A 12,955-nucleotide genomic window follows, 5' to 3' on the forward strand; every position below is an offset into this window, starting at 1 on the left:
GTAAATGTAATGTAAAAGTTGTGTAATTCCACTAAATGCCTGTAATGTAATGGACATTACTTGGCTGTGTTGGCTAACAAGTCGACTGGATTCCCAGTAGCTCTAGCCAAACTGGAGCACCCTTCCCAGCTTTCACACCCATTCTCTGTTTGATGGCCATCTTTTCTCCTTACACTGTAAATGCAGGGAAATCGAAACTGACCCCTCTACTGTTTGAACCACAGTGAGCACATTTGTATCCAACCATTGCACATCAAAGATAGCAGGAATAGCAGGCCATACCATTGGGCTACGTAACACCAGATCTTTTAATGATTTGAAACACTAATGGGTTTTTTTTTTGTTTACCCTATGTCTCATGAAAAATGAAATAATGATTCATATATTCCTGATATAGATTTTTTTTGTGCTACTAAATAATTGTGGGGCTTGCTTCCTGTACATTTTAACGTACATGAGGCACTTAACGCTGAATTCCAGTGAATCAGTTTAGGATCATTGCTAATTGTATAAAATAATGATTCAATTCTATTTCAGTAAATATTCATATTCATTCATGTTATAATTTTTGTGTTTTTGTCACGTTCCTGTATGTTGGGATGGACAGTTTTTTTCTGAGAGTGTGCGTATGAGTCTTAAATATACAACAAATGATTACAGCTTGAATATATTTAAAAATCATCAATAAAAACAGTCTATATCACGTAATTGTTCTGACAGAAAGTGTGCTTATAGTGGTAGTTTGCCCCCATTTTCATTCTGCTACATCCTGAATCTGATGAGGGCATAAATTTTCACTGTGAGAAACATCTCAAGGTCAGAACTGAGTAAATGGTCAGTTAATTGATTAATAAAATGCTGATTATTTTCATTTCCAGACCACAGTGTAGCAGATGTGTTTGTTCCATGCTAACTAGGTGAATACAAATTACAGTATAATAAATCTGCTGGACGTACACTCTGATACGCCTAATGCATATGTTATTCATTTTAAGCTGAAGCTAATGCTTTAAAAGCGTGACTGTTGCTATTAAATGACTGTGTACTGCCCTTATTACACATTTCAATTGATTTTAATATCGCGTCAGTGTGTATTTGAATATTTACTTTAATCGTTTTTTCTTTCTGTCAGTATTTGAAATACCCCGTTGGATTTGTAAGGCTCTCCCCATGTTGCATATAGGCGTGTATCAGAACCAGAATTTTGTACTCAGAAACCGACAGAGAACGCGTTCTGCATCGTTCAGAGAGTGAGAGCTGCCGCAAGAGTGAGCATCAAACTTTTGTGGCCGCCCGCCTCTCTTTTCTTTTAAATTTTTTTTCCTCGACAGTACTCCAGCTGAGCTGCACAATCTGTGCACCAGAGGACTGCGTTTGTTGCACAGTTGGCGCAGGTCAGACCGCAGTAGCCAGATTAGCATCAGATCAGAGGAACGGCTAACGCGCCGATGTGGCGGGGCGTACCCCGTCTCACACGACCCTCCCTGAGCGACGCCATGGCCAGTCACGCAGCTCCTCGCGCGCGGGTGGGGGGGTGGGGGGGGGTGGGGGGGGGGGAGGAGGGCTGCTGCTGACCAGCTCTTTCACGGTCAGGATTCCCGCGGTTCAGATACTGGCTGCGGGGCATATCTCTGTGCTGCAGTCTGAGGCTTTAGCTCGCACACCGATTGCAAGCCCTTGTATCTCATTTTTTTAATTTTATCTTCTGCTGAATGGTGCTTTACCGACGGTTTGTGCCCCAGCTGCAGTGCTCTTACCTGACCTTTAACTGTCGTCAAATATTAATATCTCAGGGCTTAATCCACTGACAAACCAGCCGCGCTTGTAGATGTCAGGAGACTGGATCTTAAGCAGTTGGATACACAGCATAGTGGGTAAAATAGCTGGCTCAGCCGTGGCTGATGCAGAATACAGTGTTTGTTTACAAACGCTTTGCATTAATGAGCACGTGCGCCGCTCCCAGGGTTGTTTGAGTGAAGGACGGGCGATTCCGTGCACCTGCCCACGAAAGCCTTCTTGAATTTCCCGCTCTTCCGCCGCGCCGTGACCTTGTTTGCAGCGCGCTGTCGAGCGCTCATCGACGGGGCCCCCGTGCCAGCCGCGGCCAGGGCCTGAGCAAGATAAGCGACACGTCTATCGGCTGCTGTGATGGATTTCACTTCCAATGTGGATCGATCAGCAGGCAGCTTATCGTTTCTGCCATTCCCCTGTTCTAAAGCCCAAAAAGTGACTTCTCCCAGCATCCTGCAACTTCATCACCTTGGCACTAACAGATGCAGGAAGGCTAATAACTGCAGTGGGAGCCAACCCACCACAAAGCACCTGCCCAGTAGTTATAAACTGCCCACTCATCCATTCCTTCATGGCAAGGCACGCAACCTTCTTGACGCTAATCACGGAGGAGCCTTCCATTAGCAAGACAGTCCACAGGTGTGTGCGTGTACTGTACATGCCAGCTTTAATTTCGTCACAAGTGCCTTCCTTCCCAGGGATGTGCTGCCTTTCCGCCATTGCACTGGTTTGGTTATTACTTCCTGGGCTTTTGGAGAAACCGGAGAGAGGTGATTCACAGTCTGTAATAAAACAAGTGTGGTTCATCTTTATTGAGTTGTCAGCGACAGAAAGCCACTCGCCCACATGATTTACCCCAGAGATCCAAATTGTTGTTGGCAGCCTCCTTCCCCTGAATGTTAATGTACGAACTGTACGTGCAGATCTGTCAATTTGAAAATTCAGAAACACATAAATTGCATTAGACTTTGAATTTGATTAGCACAGAAAGCTATGCTAATTTTGAAGGAGAGGAACGTACAGTGCAAGGTCATCACTGAATACATTGTCAGTTCAGTGATTAATAAAATTCTGATAAAATTGTCAGTTCCAGGCTGCAATGTAGCAGCTGAGTAATTGGTTTGCTGCTTAATGACATTCGGATGCTGTACAGTCCTGTACATTTTATTCATGTGGTCGTCTTTGAGGCTATGTTCATTAGATGTAAGGGGCAGCGAGGTTGGTGTACAACTAGAACCGAATGAATAGTAGCCGTCAAGGCAATTGCATCCGGAGAATGCGTATGCATATCCTTTTTCAAAAAATGTTCTTGTATAAAGCATGAACTATGTATATAACCACCATTGTTTTAGATTTGAGTGGTTAATATTAATTAATATTAATCTCTGTCTTTTAGTGTCTGAAGATTTCTGCAAAGTAAAATGCTTAGAAGCCAAACTGTGCAAACTTTCTTATTACAAATTCCCCCATTATTTCCACTGCACATTTATAACAATTCAATGTACAATTCAGCCTTGCTATTTACCTTTTATATATCTGCATAAATCCTCTGAAATGCAACCCATCCACTTTAACCACCTTTTAATGCTTCACTGACAGTCCAGCCAACTTTTCCTGCATTAATGGGTATAGCATGGCCCCATAAAGAATACCAGTGAATGATTTAATGTACGGTTGTTAAATGTTAAATGGCGCCGATTAGCCTCGACATGAACATATCTGGAACCCGGGCGAGTGGGATCTCAGTGCACATCTGCGCGAGGCCTCCCTCCCCTGCTGGAACACGGAGCTAAATTAGGCATGCAGATCCGACAATATGTCTGCCAGTCGAGCAGAAAAGCCGGGGATCCCCTACAGGCTCGCTGGGAGATGAGAGGAGCCCCACCTGCTCGTCTCCCTCTGTACCCCGAGCGCGGGGAAAGGAGGCGATGGAGAGCGCTCCGCGCGTTCCCCCCCTGATCTGAGACGTGCTGGAGCCGCCTCGAGCCGGCAGGCCCTTTCAGTCGCAGCGCTCGTCTCGCGAATCAATCCGCACCGCACCGCTATGCACGCTGGGCCTACTTTTTTTTTTTGTTTGTGGCAAAAATCTAAATATCAAGCAGGCCTTGCGCTGGGCTAATCATGTGCATCTGTCTTCTGACGGGCCAATGAATGGGCTGCGTTTGAAATTCTTTGTCCTCTGGTTTGACAGCGCTGAGTGCCTCCTTTGCGCGGCAGTGTGTCTGGTGCCATGCAGATCTATTGTAAGCTTTCACATGCGGTTGACTGCCTTTTAAAAGACATAAGCTAAAAATACAAAGCCATGTTTCTCTGTTAGTAAGCACATTATTTTCTCATAAAAATCTATTATTCCGAGGAACAGACTTACAGGACAGCAAGAAATGCGAGGTTATTTCCCCAGAGATATTTGCATAATGTGGTTTTTTGTAATCTGGTTTGCTGTGCCTTCTGAATCCCGCTGCTCATAATGCCTAACGCACGGTATTTGCAACGCATGCCTTTTTCAAGCTTTCAAGCCTCTCTCTCTGTCGGCAATGTACGCATGCACTGCATGCTAATTTTACCTCATAAATGCTATTGACTGTTTTAACTTCTGTGTAGCTGTGGGTGTGTTGTCTGCGTGTGCATACCTGCTGCTGATTTTTGATTATTTTGCAGCCCTAACAGAGAGTGGCCCTGTGCCACTGTACTCAAGTTTTCACTGCAAGCTTTGAACCCACAGCCGAGCAGTACTGTAAAGTGACACTGAGCTATTTATTGCGTAAACTATTTTTGCACTGCTATTTTCTATTTTCTGTACTCTCTTAAAACGCCTCTCTTTTAGACTGAGATCACTGCAGCAGTCAGGGATTGAAAGAGACAGCGAGGTCAGCCCCCCCCCCCCCCCCCCCCCCTCCATGTTTGATGTCCTGTAATGTAATATAGGCTAATCCTTTCAGGGCTGGGAGGTCATGCCCTGTGTATTCCGCCGGTGTGCGTTCTCAAGCGGTAAATTCTCATAACTGTCAATGGAGCTACAGATTGACATATATTTTCCCACAATTATTGTGGTTAACACTCTTGTGACCTCGTCTTTTGGACTCTTTAGAACAGAGATGCACTTCTAAAGCTGCAGGAATCTTAACAAGAAGGGAACGTGTAAGAAGGACATTTTTAGAAAAGAAAAATGCACTGTTGATCCAGTTCCTTGACTTAAAAAGCATAAAAAACTGGTCCCAAACAGTATTTCTGTAGAGTAGTTACAAAGCAATAAGCAAGCCAAAATGTAAGTTTGTCTTCATTTTAAGACCAGATTTTGTTTGAGACACTTTGTAGAAGATGGGATACTTGTAGAAGATGAGGTGAATGAAATACTTGGGTTAATTTCCCTCCCTCTCTCTCTCTCTCTCTCTCTCTCTCACACACACACACACACACACGTGCACACCGACTCCCTCTCACTCTGTCAGTTAGATTTTCATAATGGAAGAAATCTTTGCCTGGCTTTCCCATATTAATGAGAACATGCACACCTCCCCCCGTCCTTGGCATTAGATGCTGACAGTGTTTTATCTTAGTGTGTCTCTCTCTCTCTTTCTCTCTCTCTTTTCTTTGAGTGTGTATATGGCAGTGGCAGGTTGGTGAAAGTGAACAGGAAGTTTGGAACCAGGGGTAACTCCCACAAAGGGAGTAAAGGGGATGACAATGATTCAGTGAGTGGGTTCGACCGAACAAGCCTGTTTTCTGAGATAAGGCCCACAAGTTATGATTAACAATGGCGCTGCCACAATAAAAATGCTAATATCCAAAAGCCTTTTGTAGGTATTTGCTGGTACCACCTCAAATCTCATGTACCCTGACAGACTTGTCACCTCTCACCTAAGACTTTGGGTGCATGCAGCTAATTCTGGCCTCTTTAAAAATCCTTCCTCCTTAATGTCACTTTCTTTAAACCACATACATTTCTGAGAAGGATTTAGAATGTTAAATGAACCCCTTTGATCTAGTAGAAACTTGCATAATGTCACCTTTGGACTACCTATCAAATTTCTGCTGCTTCAAGGTTTAGTCAGTAAGGTCTGATGTAAATGCAAGAACTGATTCTGTAGGTTTTATGACACATAATATTATGACTTGCACATTCAGGTCTTCTGTGTATGCCTCTGATATGATGTAGAGACCTCATTTGGTTGGTAAAAAATGTTTCTACAAAAACCCGTTGTTTGTGTGGGAGTAACACGACAATGGCAATCCATGGGTTACATATTTTGTTTGACTGTAATTATTACATTAAAATGTGAGTTGCCTGCCAGGTGGTATAGCATATTATTATGTGGGATTATATAATTATTTCTTGTGATTAAGAAATGGTAAAAAAAAGTCCCTTTAATGCCCCCATATGCTATGACATTATGTACCAGTGAGTTGTAGTTGCATTGCAATCATTGCATTTAATTATTTGAATGATGAATACTACGAAATCCTTGTGTCCAGTCCTTTGAGGACTTATGAAGGTATACATGGTCTGCGGTTCACAGAACAGACACCATCTCATTTCATTATTGCAGAAATGAAATGGCGTTTTTGGAAAGCCCTTATGGGAGTACAGTGCTATCTGCCACAAAGGTCAGAGAAGGCATTATCTTAATTAGAAAGCCAGAGTACTGCACAGGTTCCCCTTGTCCATTTCTGCTTCTGCTTTGCCAAGCCATTGCAGTACAGCGAAAGTTGTGCACCTCATTTTATGAGGACCTCTGGAATAATCTGGACTTAAATCTCTTCACACTGTTAATTGCACCAGTGGTTTGAGGAAATAATGATCTTATTATACCCCGGTAATGAGAGGATGGTCAGAGTGAAGACATCATTCTTTTTCTGTTAAGCAGAGGTGCGCAACTGCTTCCAGCAGGCATGGTATTGCTAATTTGCTGGCCATTCAACTGAGACGTTGGAATGGGAAAAGCTATTGCCTTGTCTTATTGAAGGAAATTGCTTCCGTGTTACAAAAAGGCCATAGCATTGCAGAAAATGGCATTTTGGAGGGAAAAAGATGACCATATATCTTGCAATATTTACAAAGAAACGGCTTCTTGCAGAATTGTTTGGCTGCCCTCCTATGCAATGTCACAGAACAATCTGCCTGTTTAGAATTCAAGACCCTTGCAGCTGTTGTTTACTCTCCTTGGGATAAGCACATAGGTAAGTGTAATCTTGACTCTGGTGATTGGATATTAGATGGCCTCATATTCCTGTTGTTGAAATGATAATTTATTTACTCTAAGACATTTAAATGTATTAAACAACTCTTAGCAGATCTTCTGTTTTGTTCATTTGAGGGTGACATTCATAAGCAGGTCATACTGTAGGATCACAGTGGGCCATTTCACTATTATGGGAAATTATGTCATACATCACAGTTTTGTCACCTTTTTGTATATCATAATTATAGGGGTTATTAAACATTGTACAAGGACATATATATATATATATATGTACACACACACACACACATATATATATATATGATATACGTATGTATTCTTTATTGTCATCTATTGCATTGTTCTATCACCACTTATAGTTTATTCTTTAATTACAGTGGGCTGTTTTCATAGGAGTAATTGAAAATGAATTCAAACTCAATGTTTAATTCAGATTCAGTCACTTAAAATTCATAAATTAAAATTCCACCGCAAAAACACTGCTGATTGAAAGTTGTACTTCACGAAATGTTCAGAAGGACTCCGTATAAGGTTTTAGAAGGTCATTTTGTGAATTTGTTTGCTTAATGACGCAGAAACAACATGGATTATGATACTGATATTCAAAAATATTCATGAGTTTCATTGTCATTTTTATCCCATGTGGGGAATGCTTATTTGTGTGTGCTTCAGCCAATTTCGTTTTTGCCATTCTCTGGTGGCTGTCTAGCTCGGCTATTCTTGCCTTTTACATATTGCCGCCTGCTTATCTTTTGGCTACAGTGCATTGTTTCCAGCTGCAGTGTTTGCATGTGTATTTCTGTTCAGAAGCACACAAATGTCTGCCAGTGAGATCACCCCCTAGAGCCTGAGGAGCAGGGTTTGTTTCTTTGGATGGAGGCAGCAGTATTTAGCTTGATAGTGTAACCCTGTATTTTATTGGCTCATCCAAAACCAACAAAGGTCCTATCCCTGTTGCATATTGAATTATTTTGACCTTTAAGCGGTGCTCTTACTGCATTTGACAGCCATGGCTGTATATTAAATTGGCCTGTTCAGAATGATAAAATGAGGCAGACTTTGTATATGTGAAGTATTTCTATGGTGCACATTTCTCAAACTTTATTTTCTGAGGCTGTCATTCTGTTGCTTATTAGCAGTAAAAAAATAAAAATAAAAAAATAAAAAAAGACTGAGTGGTGACATTGAGGGTGACACTTTTTGACCACTGCTTTTCAACTTGAAGCTGAAGAAATTGTTTCGGCGCTCGAGACAGCTGGAGTGTTTCCCTCGGATTTGTCATGTGCAAACGAACAGTACTGTACAGACAGTACTTCTGTGTGAAAGTACTTATGCATTATGGATGGAGATTGCAGATTGTTCCCTCTCAGTAGCACCGCAGGGGAAAAAAAGCACAGTTCACAATGAGGAGTTTCCATTAGAGAGGCTGCATGCATCGTGTCTGTTCGCTACACACAAACGCTGTACTGTACAGTATAGTGCCTCGAAAGTTCGGCACCCAGTGTGGGGAGATGAAAGAGGGCGGCAGTTGAAGAAGTGGATGGTGGTGGGGGGGCAGGGAGGGGTTACATTTGAACCTACCGTCAAAAACCGCCGCTGATCTCCACCTCTTTTAAAGATACCAGTATGTTTTATTTAGGTTTGTACATGCGGAATCTTGAGCTGTTTGGAGAGACTTTCTTAGTTGACTTCAGTTCTTTTCAAACATCGACTTTGGAAGAATTTACATGGGTAAAGCAAATGTAAACATTTATGAAACCTTTTTTTTCTTTTTTGCTGTCTGTTGATTAACCCTCTGCTGATATCCTCAAAACATCATTTTATGCTCTTATCAATGGGGTATTTGTGAAGGCGGTCATGCATTTTGGGTATTGTTGTATTGTGGTATAGCATTGCTTCCAGTGTTTCAAGGACTTCGGGTTCACGCGTGCTGTTCTGTGATGGATTGTCCTACCATGCTGACAGGTTGGTTATTCATTCATGACCACATATGAAAATGACCGAGTTGATAAACTAATTAGATGAAGCCAGGCTCTTGACCTTGGGGGGAAAAAAAGAATAAACATCTTGAGGGAAAGTCTGACATGTGGCACCGCATCCCCCGCCACCCCATCTGATCTTGTAACTTGTAATCATCAGCCTTTCATCGCCAGTGACAATTTATCACAGGCTGGTGTGAGGCTGCTCCTGGAGAAAAGCCTCAGATGCTATATGTGCAATGGGATGGTCGGCAATTGATTAAATGCACAGATAAAAAGGTCAGATTGATTCTTTAAAAGCAATTGAATTGTCAGACGGTTTTTTTTTTAAATCTCCCCCTTCCTCACCTCCCCCTGAACCTTAATACCTTTGTTTTGCTTTGCGCTGTTTTCGATGGAAGTTCACAGATGACATCAGAAATGCTCTTGACAAAATCCTTGTTGATGAAGATGAAATGCTTTTAAATAGCCATCAGCAACAATGAAGAAACTAAATGTGAATTTAAATGTGAACACTGAGCCTAGGTAAATGTAGGAATGGGGGAAAACATGGATAGCATTGCTTTGGAACAGTGCTTTATTTTGTGTAAACATGCTGATTCATAACAATGCCTTTGGGTCCGTAATTTGGTTACCAGAAAGATTAGGAATTCAGTTTTTAAAGATTTTAAGTTGTCTGGCTAATGAGATTTCAGCTATTTTATTCCCTCCTTTTTGAGTATCTAGGCTGAGAATAGACCTGTTGAATTCTGAAAAGCGGCTTTTATTGCTGATTTCATCCCAGAAACTCTGATGGACTATTGTTCGACTACATGACCCCCTTGAAGCATATGAACCTTAATCTTCAATAAAAAAACAAGAACACCCAAGATAGTTTTTTTTTTTGTTATATTTGCTTATTTTGGACACAACTTGGCAATACCTTGACCTTCTATTTTTTATGGAATGAGGGAATTCTTTTGTTTGCACAAACCTCCATAGATATAGACAATACAGTAGTTATTATTAACGTCACCAAACTCGTAATTATCCATGATTTCCTGAAATAAACCAATTTGTAACTCATTCAAATCAACTCATTATTGAAGATATTTAATATTGCAGTACATCATTTTTATGTTGTTTCCATTCATGTGTTGCCCCTAGTTAGTAATTTGAATTCATACACTGAATAATTTATAGAATAAAAAGATGGCTATGCAAGATATAAACAGACAGGATTGTTCTTGCATGATAATTTTATCTCCTTAAATTTCCTTGTCTTAGTAGCCACGCCGTGGCCTGCACAGAGAAATGTAAATGAGAGAGGCACTTGACCACTGATAGTGCGGAAAGGGTACAGGGGTCGGGTACACTGGCGGAAAATCAACCTCACATGCAGACACGGTAAAGACCTCAAACATTCAAATGCAGTGTGGGAGAGTGCAGTGCTTATAGGCATGACCTTCACAATGTTATGTGCGATCTGTACTTTGACTTCCTCAGATTGAGACATACAGGAAGTATGGATAATCATATCACAAGTCAGTTTGAGTAATTTACATGAACCTGTTTGATTTCTTTCCCCCTTTAATCCCCCTTCAATTTGGTCTGACACACAAGCAAAGGACTATATTAATTTGTTTTGATTACAGAGAATCCCACAAGGATTTTAACATTTTACGTGATCCTGCTGTTCCCCTGTGACGAACAACTTGCAGCCATGTACCATAATTAGGAAAATAAGTCATTAAAAATTCAAAATACATTGATACATTTTATTTAAATGTGTTACCATTATAGTGAATGTGATTCTGAACCATTTTGTTGTCACGATGCTTCCATTGGGTTTAGGCAGTTTGCTGTATGATACTATCCAACATTTAATAGCAAATGGCATTCTTTAGGACAATAAAACATTTTCACAAATGACTGTGACACTAGAAAGATAAGGATAGCATGCCATAATTATGTCCCTGCTGAAATAATGAAGGCCATAAATTACCAAGGATAGAAGGAAACTATAAAGAGCGTGACCAGGCACATGATAAACCTTTCCAGTATTTCAGACCGCCCAATCACCAGATAAGCTGCATGAATTACAGCATATTTATTTGTTTGTGTGCTGGATATTATCCTTGGCTAGACTGCAGTGCTCTACAGATCCCAGTCAGAATTTGTTTGTATGTTTATTTGGCTAAAGTTAATTGCAAGTTAATTCTGTTAAAAAATAAAATTAAAAAAAACATATTAAAAAAATATATATAATTCTAAAATGCTACAACCTTTTGGAATCATATGATACAGATTTGCCTCACTCAAATAATACTGCAGTAAAAAAAGTACATTCCCTCATTTGGCTTTAATTGCAATTAAACAAATTGGTGGAAGTCAATCCAATCATTTTGGAGGTGGGGGTGGAAGGGCGGTGGAGGTGTTGTTAAATTGGCTGAAATCTTATCTACAGTGCCTTAGGTTCTTTTAAAACCATAGGTAGCCTAATACCACTGGCCTGTAGTGTAAGTAAAATAGGCACTCAAGTTGCAACAAATATGTCAAAGAAGAAAGAGTTGCAGATGCAGATCCAGATGCACAGAGCCAAGTAAACAGAGTGTGGCAAGGTTATTTCCTGGAGCAGTGCTCAGTACACATGCAGAAGGGTGCCAACTGATGGGCAGTCATTTTAACAGTCCAGGTAGAAGAAGAATAACATCAGAGGCAGAGGAAAAATATCTTGTGATGTCTGACAAAAGAAGCAGTCGTAAAACTGCACCACAACTACAGGAAGAACATCCTTTTAGACCAGCTGATCATAATTGCCTTTTCACTATAGTCAGGGAACCTGGTTTCTCTATAGTGGCATTGAGTTCTTCCTGTAGTTGTGATGCAGTTTTATGACCGTTTCTTTTGCTGGTCAACAAGACAAGATATTTGTCTTCTGCCTCTTGATCTTCCTGGTCTTCTGCTGTTAACATTACAGCCCATCATCTGGACCCTTCTGGGTGTGTACTGAACAATGCACATGGGACTCTTAAGGTTCTTTGCAATTTCTCGCTGTGAATAACCTTCTGGCCACAATGTTTACTTGACTCCGAACATCTAAGCCGAACTCCTTCTTTGCCATGTTTCTTGCAACTTTAGTGCCGGTTTTACTTGCACAACAGGCTAAAGGGACTAGGCTACCTGTGGTTTTAAAAAATTGCAACGTAGCTAGGATTTCACTGAATTTAATTTAATTACCCCTCCACCTCTCTCCCACCCCTCCACCTCCCACTTTGCAAAATGATTGGATAGACTCTTTGAAAATGTATTTAATTGTAATTAAACCCATATTAGGCTATTTTGAGAAGTTGTCTCTAAGATTATTTTTCAGCAAAACTCAAAAATAAGTTGTATATCACAATCAACGTTCACAATTCTCAGGATGGTTACTTTGCACACCGAGAATGATAAAATGTCTCAGAAACAGTGGAACCAACTGAGACAGGAGGAAGGTCCTCCTGAGAAGCGGAAGACGTGTGCCTGGGCTTGAGCTGTCCCATTGATTTCTGCTTTGTTTGTTTTGTTGATTGGTTTCATTTCCATGTGAAGGGGTAATGGAGACTGAAATGCACTCTAAGGAGACTTTCATTTAAAGTGGGGGAAAGCATGCGCTTGCTACATATTGGCTGCTGACAAGTTGAAACAATTACAGGAAGATTGGCTTCATGGGATTTACGGCAAACAATCCCATCTTGATTTTCTGCTCACTAAGCTTCTGAACACCCGCCAGTAGAAAAGATTTTTCAAGCCTTCTGTCTAGGTGTTACAGTACACCAGGGGAACATGCTGGCCTGCTGGAGCATCAGGGTAGGTGGGTCTTTTGCTACATAAATTCATAAACTGACAAGTATGTACTGGTTTACTCTCTTGTCACTCACGATGATGAGCAATAGTTCTTGGAGGGCTGGCATCAATGCAAGAATTGTTTCTAAAAAATAATGGTGGTTGTTTAGATACTACGGT

At 41.0% G+C, this 12,955-nt stretch overlaps 1 protein-coding gene across 2 annotated transcripts in view; it reads left to right on the forward strand.

The window, feature by feature from the left end:
- Window positions 1-12,955, forward strand: part of LOC118228240 (protein kinase C-binding protein NELL1-like) — a 179,856-nt gene that overhangs the window by 74,772 nt on the left and 92,129 nt on the right. The window lies entirely within an intron of this gene.

The sequence above is a fragment of the Anguilla anguilla genome, chromosome 5, assembly GCF_013347855.1.
Source record: "Anguilla anguilla isolate fAngAng1 chromosome 5, fAngAng1.pri, whole genome shotgun sequence".
In the NCBI taxonomy this organism is placed as follows: Eukaryota; Metazoa; Chordata; class Actinopteri; order Anguilliformes; family Anguillidae; genus Anguilla; species Anguilla anguilla.